We start from the raw sequence: 8,843 nt of genomic DNA, 5'->3' as shown, positions 1-8,843 counted from the left end.
CCCAATCCAGCCCTCTCTTTTTTTTTGTTTTTTGTTTTTGTTTCTTTTTCATTTAGTTTTGGTCGGGCTCAAGCGGCCTTAAGAGGATCAGGGCCAGACCTAGGCCGGCCCTGATACAAGGGCTGGGCCAGGCATAGCCTATTGCCACCTTTACATCTGGTGCTATCTAAAGGGTGTGGTTTGTAGAAAGATGAGGCCCTAAACCATCAAAGTAAGGTGTACCTTCAAATAGTATCGAAAGATGTTATTTCATTATTAGAAAACTTTGTTATGGCCTAAAAATTTATTTTTATTTCTAATTATAAAATTTAAAACTTAAAAAATAGTGTAGAATAAACAGATCTATGCATAATTGAAAATATTTAAAATTGACAATCCATAAAATGTATTACAAGATGCACTATTTCCAATACTTTAAATCTATTTTTTCTTATGTCTATATATTTTGAAGTCAAAATGATTGATTTGAGGACTTTTGCATGTCGAAATAACCTCTTCTAGTGATTATTTGATGTGCACCTTGATTTGATTGTTTAGGGCTCCACCCTTATATAAACCTTTTTCCTTGTCTAAACAAGGATTTTATCATAGTGAAGCGGCCACTACAATTTGAATGATGCTGAAAAGTGGATTGAACCGCTTTTGGTTAAGTCTTTTTACAATGGGATTGTCTACAAAGAGACGATTTATCTTATGTATATAGCGTTCACAATCATTTCGTCTATTTAAGGCTAAATTGGATGGCTTGGGATAAGTCATAAAGTCCAAGAAATTTTTTCGGAACTTTGAGCCAACTTAATGACAGTCTTAAAGCCACCCATTTTGAACGTGAAGAGACAATAATGATTGTGATCTCCATGTATAAAAAATAAATGATCTCTTTATAAACAATCATATTTACATTTGTTCCGTGTAGAATTGTTTCTAGTCATATATACCAGATGACGTGTTATGTGAAAACATATCATATTAAATGGTCTTCAAAAGTGGATGGAAGAAAGAGGTTGTTCCACAAGAAGTCTTGAAGGGTTTTCTAGAAAAATGTCAAAGAGGGCAGGGCGGTGGTAACAATAGGAATGAAGACCACACCTGGCGCTGCGAGTCAAGTCCTTACACAATGTAGGGAAATATCGTTTACCTCATTCTCCACCACAACTAATGTATCAACGTCTACACCAATAATGCTCAATAGTGTCTCACCTTGTATGTTTCATTCAGAAATGTCACTTCCAAACCCATGAGAGACCTACAACTATACAAAAATCTGTTGAGCCAAGGATAAGAGATCAAGAACATTCATTGGAATCTATAGTGAGGATATGTAACTATATAGCCTACATTTTAGGGTTGGTGACTTGTAGCTTCTCCATATATAGGAGTAGCCCTATATATGACTGCTTATGTGACTGTTGGTACGTGAGTGTGGCTATAGGGCCTTTAAACGTGCAATATTTCTCTATCTTATAATTTAATATTTATCACTAAAAAAGGGAGGCTTCTTAGAGAGAGAGTGTCGTTATCTAACTGCTACAAAGTAACCATCCACTTTCCAGAATTACAGGGTCACGTTTTCTCAGAGATTTTAGGAGCAAGCCGAATTTACAGAGTTCTCACAGTTCTGGTAAAAGCCTGATCGTTACAATCGATAGTCTCACGATACTGCCCCTAATCCTAGGAGTGGGTCCATTTCTTCCCTCAAGTTTTTCAACATTGGTATCAGAGCAGGTTGTGGAAGCGTGGTGGGCTCATAACCTACAGGTCCCATTTTTTTTGGTATTTTATATCTTATTTTTTTCCTGAGTTTAATTTACTGTAACTTTGATATTGTGCTTTGTCATTCACGTATATCTTGCTTTAAATTTTTTCTAACCTTAAATTTAATAGTCTGAATTTATTTATTTATCTATTTTATAAATTTCTTTATCTTAATATACTGCTCTTCATTTGCGATTCAGTGTTTGTTTTTACTGGTATTGTTGGTTCTAGAATATTTTCTCTCCCTAAATTCTTTTGTCATATTTTCTCTCTCTAGATTGTGTTTGGCTTACGTGATCATAGCGTACTCGAATAAGTCCTCTGGTTAATCTTTTGTAGAGAAAAGTTAAAGAGATAGAGACACTAGAAGAATCATCACAAAAATAGGAAGAGAGAGAAAATATGTTTAGGGTTGTTGCAGAAGAGTTATCTTGACTTAGCATACGCCTCAATATTAGGTTCTCTCTCTACGCCTCAATATTAGGCTCTCTCTAGAGTAGGAACAAGTTGTATAGAGCTTTTCTCTCTATAAGATCAAGTTGTTGATATAGTACATACTTGAGCCCACGGTCAAGTAACAGAAAATAAGGCAAATAATTCTTTTCTCTATTTTCTAATAAAATTAGATAATAAAAATAATAATAGTAATTTGTAAAGACTGTCCAAAAATTTTCTTCTACTCTATGCACGGTAGCTGAGCATCTAAATTTGCGTATTGTTATATACTTTTTACTAACCATGGACTGCTAAGAATTAGGCAACTGACATCTTCTTTCTTCCATCTTTTTGTTGCCGAAAATTAGTGCATTTTTTTTTAAATTGAATCTTATTATGCATGCGCCAATTCTATTGGAGTAAGGGCTTACATATCAATTGCATGTATTTATTTTTTTTTATTTTTTTGTGACCTATAATTTAGGGATTTTTGACATATTTTTTTTGCATAATAATTGTTACAGCATTACATAATTATCCTATGCTTTGGTCTCTTTAAGTTAGAAAATTTCATGATCTTGATTTTGTGAATTTTTTTTTTTTTTTTTTTTTTTTTTGTGATTATGCAATGCCATATTTTTTTTTGTTGAAAAATATCATATATCATTGTAGACTCTCTATCTTGTATTAAGACATATTCACATATTTAATGAAAATTATTCTTATGCAAGATTTGACATAAAAATAGTTGTTGCCTTACTTTATTAATTTTTTGTTGCATCACAATAGTACGAACATATACTGTTCCAGAAAAAAAATTTCTTTGAAGTTGCGGCTCACTGAGAGTCAGCAAACCTATTGAGTTAACTAGCAAACAACCCTTTCTTAAACACAATTATTTTTTTTATTTTTTTGAACTTTTAGGTATTATCTAAAAATTTAAAATGGCATCTAGGCTAGTCATGTTAAAATTATCCAAATTTGAAAAACTCAATGGGACCAATTTTTCTATTTAGAAAAGAAAAAATTAGATATATTCTTTTTCAAGATAGGGTAGATTATGTCCTAGAAACAAAACCACCAGTTTTAGAGCCTAATGCCAATGGTCAAACCAGAAGGCAACTTGAAAAATGGTTAGAAGATGATAAAGTAGCAAGGACTACTATGTTGAGCTTTATGGAAAATGATTTAATTAGAGTCTTTGAGGATTACACCACAGCTCACAGTATGATAGGCGCCTTATCTGAAAAGTATGGGACCACTTCTGAGACCCATATACAATTGTTGTGAGAAAAATATAATTCTTGCAAAATGAAAGAAATGGACTCAGTGACCAAGCATGTAAATAAAATGACAGTGCTCGCAAAGGACCTTGCTGCAGCTGGGAATTCAGCCCCCGATCGCACGCAAGTGTCCATTGTCCTTAACAGTCTCGCTCCATCTTAGGAGTCTGTTGTAATTGCATTGAACCATTCTGCACAAGGGATAACCATGTTAAATCTTCTTATGCATCTTAGTATTGAAGCTGAGAGAAGAATGAGGAAGAAGTCAAATGAGCTCCACTTTGCCCAAAGTTCATCTTTTCAGATCCTCAAGCAACCTTTCAATTATCAGAAAAATAATAGGTATAAACGAATGAGGAAAAATTTTAAAAATCAAAAGAATAGGGTTGAGAAGACTTGTTTTTATTGTAAAAAAATTGGGCACATCAAGTTTAATTGTCCTAAACTGAAAAATTAATATAAGAACCAAAATAACAACCCTATTCGAAATAATCAAAATAAGAGAAATGACTTGATCTGCGTAGTCCTAAAATCAATAGTTGTTGATTATGACCTGAGAAATTGGTGGGTCGACTCACCTCCACTCAGGACCAAGGATGGATTTATAAAATTAAAAGAGATTGCAGCCTGTAACCAGCCGATTTATATGGGAAATGACACCTAATGCGATGTACTAAGTGTTGGTACTTTCAAGTTATGTTTACCAAGAGAAACAAATCTCTTATTGACTGATATATTGTATGCGCCCAAGCCTAGACGACAAGGGTTATGAAATAAGGTTCAGATCTAGTTGGATTACCATTGGGAAGCATTCTAGAGCTTTGATGTACGGTGCTAAAGTTGACAATTTGTACCGACTGAATATTAATAAAAGTTCATCATTTTCCTGTTATACTGATGCTTCTTTTGATGTTTTTATGTGTATGGATGATCCATATTTATGGCACTTAAGATTAGGACATATAAATAAAGACAAAATGAATCAAATGGTTAAAAGAGGCTTGCTCCTCAATTTAGGAGAAATTGAGTTCAAAATATGCCAGCCATGTATTTCTGGTAAATTAACTAAGAAGTCTTTCCCTAAAAGGAAAAGGTCTAGTGAACTACTTAGTATTGTTCACTCTGATATATCTGGCCCATTAAATGTGAAATCACATAGAGGTATAAAATATTTCATAACATTTATAGATGATTATTCACGTTATGGATATGTATACCCAATTAGTAAGAAATCAGATGCATTAGAAACATTTAAAGAATATAAAGCTGAGATAGAAAATCAGTTTGGTAGACATATTAAAATTCTTCGAACAGATAAGGGAGGTGAATATTATTCCACATTATTTTTTGAATTTTGTAAGGAGCATGGTATAATTCATCAAACAACTATGTCATATACACCACAACAAAATGGTGTAGTTGAAAGGAGAAATAGAACTCTAATAGACATGGTTAGGTCCATGATGAGCTATTCAAATTTATCACCTCATTTTTTGGGCGAGGCTCTCAACACTTCAATATATATCATTAATCGTGTTCCAACTAAATCTATAGACTCGATCCCATATAAATTATGGACAGGTAGGAAACCTGACCTTACTTTTGAAAGTTTGGGTTCTTAGGCATATGTGCTTATACCACCATAAAATAAAGATAAATTATAAAGTAAAACCATAAAATGTTCTTTTATAGGCTATTCAAAAAATTCTAAAGGGTATAGATTCTATAACCATGATACTAGATCGTTAGTATAGAGTCGTGATGGTCATTTCTTAGAAAATATAAATGTTGACTTACATGAAATTAATAAAGATAAGGGTCGGGAAGACCCTGTTTCTCAGAGTCCCTCTACATTTTGTGAGAATGATTCAATTGAATCAAGTATACCAGATAGGCTTAAAAGAACTAGAGCCCCACCTACGACTTTAGAAGAATTTTATGTATTTATGAATGAAGATAATTACTCTTTAATGAGTGAGGATACAATAGATGAACCTCAAAACTACAATGAAGCTATTAGCTCACATGACTCAGCTGAGTGGACTCAAGCCATGGATGATGAACTTGATTCTATTAAAAGAAATCAAGTATGAGAGTTGGTTGACCTGCCTAAAGATAAAAAAGTCATCGGTTGTAAATGGGTCCTAAAGAAAAAGCTTAATGTAAATGGATCCATTGATAAATATAAAGCTAGGCTGGTAGTTAAAAGATTTACCCAAAAGGAGGGCATAGATTATGTAGAAACTTATTCTCCAGTAGCCAAATTTTCATCTATTAGGATCATTCTTGCATTAGTTGCAAATTATGATCTAGAATTATTTCAGATGGATGTCACATTAGCTTTCTTGAGTGGAAAATTAAAAGAAGATATATACATGAAACAACCATAAGGATATGTAATTAAATGCCAAGAAGACAAAGTATATAAAGTTAAGAAATCTCTATATGATTTAAAATAGTCTTTTAGGCAATGGTACTTTACTATTCATAATGCAATCACTGAAATTAGTTATATAGCCAATAGGTTTGACCAGTGTGTATATGTCTGGAATAGTGAGAGTAATTTTGTTATATTGTCACTATATGTAGATGATATTTTGATAGCCAATAATGATATTGGCATGATTAACCATACCAAATCATGGCTAAGTTCCCATTTTGAGATGAAAGATATGGGAGAAGCCTCATATGTATTGGGCATTAAGTTAACAAGAGATAGAAGTTCAAGAATTTTATGTTTATCTCAAGAAAATTATTTAGAAAGTGTTTTAAAATTTAAGATGGAAAATTGCAAGCCCATAGATACACCTGTTTGTAGAGGCTTGAAATTATCAAAGAAAATGTGTCCATTAAATGATAGTGAAAAAGCTGAAATAGAAAGAATTTCATATGCTCAAGCTGTAGGATGCATAAATTATGTCATGTTGTGTACAAGACCTGATTTGAGTCATACATATGGTCTTATAAGTAGATTTCAGAGTAATCCTGGGATGGCTCATTGCCAAGCTGTAAAAAAGATACTCAGATGTATTCAGAAAACTAAAAATAACAAGTTGTGCTTCCAAACTGACAACTTAGAGGTTACTGTGTACTTTGATGCAAATTTTACAAGAGACCCAAATGATAGAAAATCAACCTCAGAAATTGTATTCCTCTTTGGAGGTAGATGTGTTTCTTGGTCTAGCAAGAAACAAGGTTGTGTAGCTCGGTATACTATGAAAGTCGAGTATATTGCTTGTAGCATTCCTACAACTTATGCCGTCTGGATTAAACGCTTCATAAATAATTTGAAGCTGGATATAGCCGACGGACCTGTTAAAACTTTTTGTGCTAATCAGGCTGCGATTTCATCAATTAGAAATGGAGCTTATAGTTCCAAGGGTAAGCACATTGAAATTGATGATCATTATATTTATGATATTATTGGAAAGAATGAAATAACTGTAAGTTATTTGTCATCTTCAGATATGATTGCAGACTCTTTAACAAAGGGATTGAGTGCAGGAATATTATCAAAGCATGTAGCTTTGATGTGACTTAGAAATATTTAAGTCAGGAACTCCCAAATGGGATATTTTTTAATCTCTTGGTCATGAGAGAAAAAACCGCATTACAATGAAAAACCATGATATAACTTTGAATATTTTTTGTTATGAGATTTATAACAGCACTTGCATGAAAGCATCATGACAAAATATATATATAAATGTTAAATTCATTAAGTGGTAAAGACTTTATGATATTTCAATATATCTGGCCCTCATAGCCAAGTGGGAGATGTTGGTAAATGTGTGTGGTTTTGCGGCCTTTAAACGTGTAATATTTCTCTCTCTTATAATTTAATGCTTATCGCTAAAAAAGGGAGGCTTCTTAGAGAGAGAAAGTGTGGTTATCTCATAGCTAGAAAGTAACCACCCACTTCCCAAGATTATAGGGAGGAGTCGAACGTTGGAGAACGCCCTCCTCCATCCCTCTTTAAGAAGGGTTTCATGTCCATGGAGGGATACACAAAAATTTACAGAGTTCTCACAATTCTGGTAAAAGTCTGATCTTTGCGATCGATAGTCTCACGACACTGCCCCTAATTTTAGGAGTGGGTCAATCTCTTCCCTCAAGTTTTTCAACAGTGACCCCAAAATCATTTTTGTTGCAACCTCTTTCCCCTACCACACTTACATGTATGACAACCTCACACCATATTAGCGGTCAACATGACTTTTAATATCTTTGGGTGTCAAATTTATTTGGACAGTCAAACTGGGTCTGATTTTCCTTACTTCCTATTGGCTTTGTGCTAACGGTTGGTGAGCACTTCCCATTAGACCGATACAACTATGGTCATTTACCAACTTTATCACCTTAAAATACTTCATGGTTGAAACTCTAGAGGATCACACTTTTCATTTGCTCCCCTCCCAAGTATATATTGCAAATAAATGATCTTGGTCATTCTTCAGGCACTTCTTGACAAAATTTTGATATATGGAATAATCTATTAAAGATTATGGAGTGACCTTACATCCTCTAATTCTTGTCCCACATAGAGATGACTATGCAAGCAGACTGAACAACATGAAGATTCCAATGATACATATTATCGGGATCTGGTTAGATGTGAATCACACTCTCGGAATTCGCATCACATGCATGTACTACATTTTGGACGACGGGGAAGGGCAATAGTTGAATGGGGCGGCTGAAAAGGGAAGTCCAAATGATTCAACAAGCATTAACTACAACTAATAAAATACATGATAAACATACTTGTCATAAGTATTGCCAGGTCTTCGTTGATGGACTACACGATTGAATTATGTCTGCTACATCTAGTTGCTATTCCCTATGTGTTGCGTTGGATGGTTAGTTTGCAACACATACATGAACATTGGAAGCCACCAACATCATACATGTCACATGCGCATCTTCGTTTAGTTCTACTAAAATATTACTTTCGAAATACATAACTATCAAATTGTAAGGGTCACAACATGCAATAGACCCCATATGCATATTTAACTACTCCAATGATTGACTTCCATCATACAATGTAGCTTTCACATTTCCCCCCTTGTAATATATTCGTCCATCATTTAGACTTCTCTTGAAGGAACCACCGTAATGATATAACAACCTATATACCTATGGCCATTATAATGACTCACATGATGGGCTTATAGAGTCAATGTGAGATAGCCCTAGACTAAGACACCCTAAAGCCAAAAATCAGAGAATAACCCTAAATTAATTGCATTTACAATTATTTATTAAGATTCATTGCTGAAAGGAATGTTACCCATTTCACAAAATACTGAATAAACAACAAGGTGTAAAAATGATAGTGTAGATATATCAACTGAACCACTGATCATT

Source organism: Amborella trichopoda, chromosome 5 (genome assembly GCF_054954075.1).
Source record: "Amborella trichopoda isolate Santa Cruz 75 chromosome 5, AtrichopodaSantaCruz75HAP2 v2.0, whole genome shotgun sequence".
NCBI classification, from domain to species: Eukaryota; Viridiplantae; Streptophyta; class Magnoliopsida; order Amborellales; family Amborellaceae; genus Amborella; species Amborella trichopoda.
The sequence above is the reverse complement of the archived record's forward strand: the minus strand, read 5'-3'. Positions refer to the sequence as shown.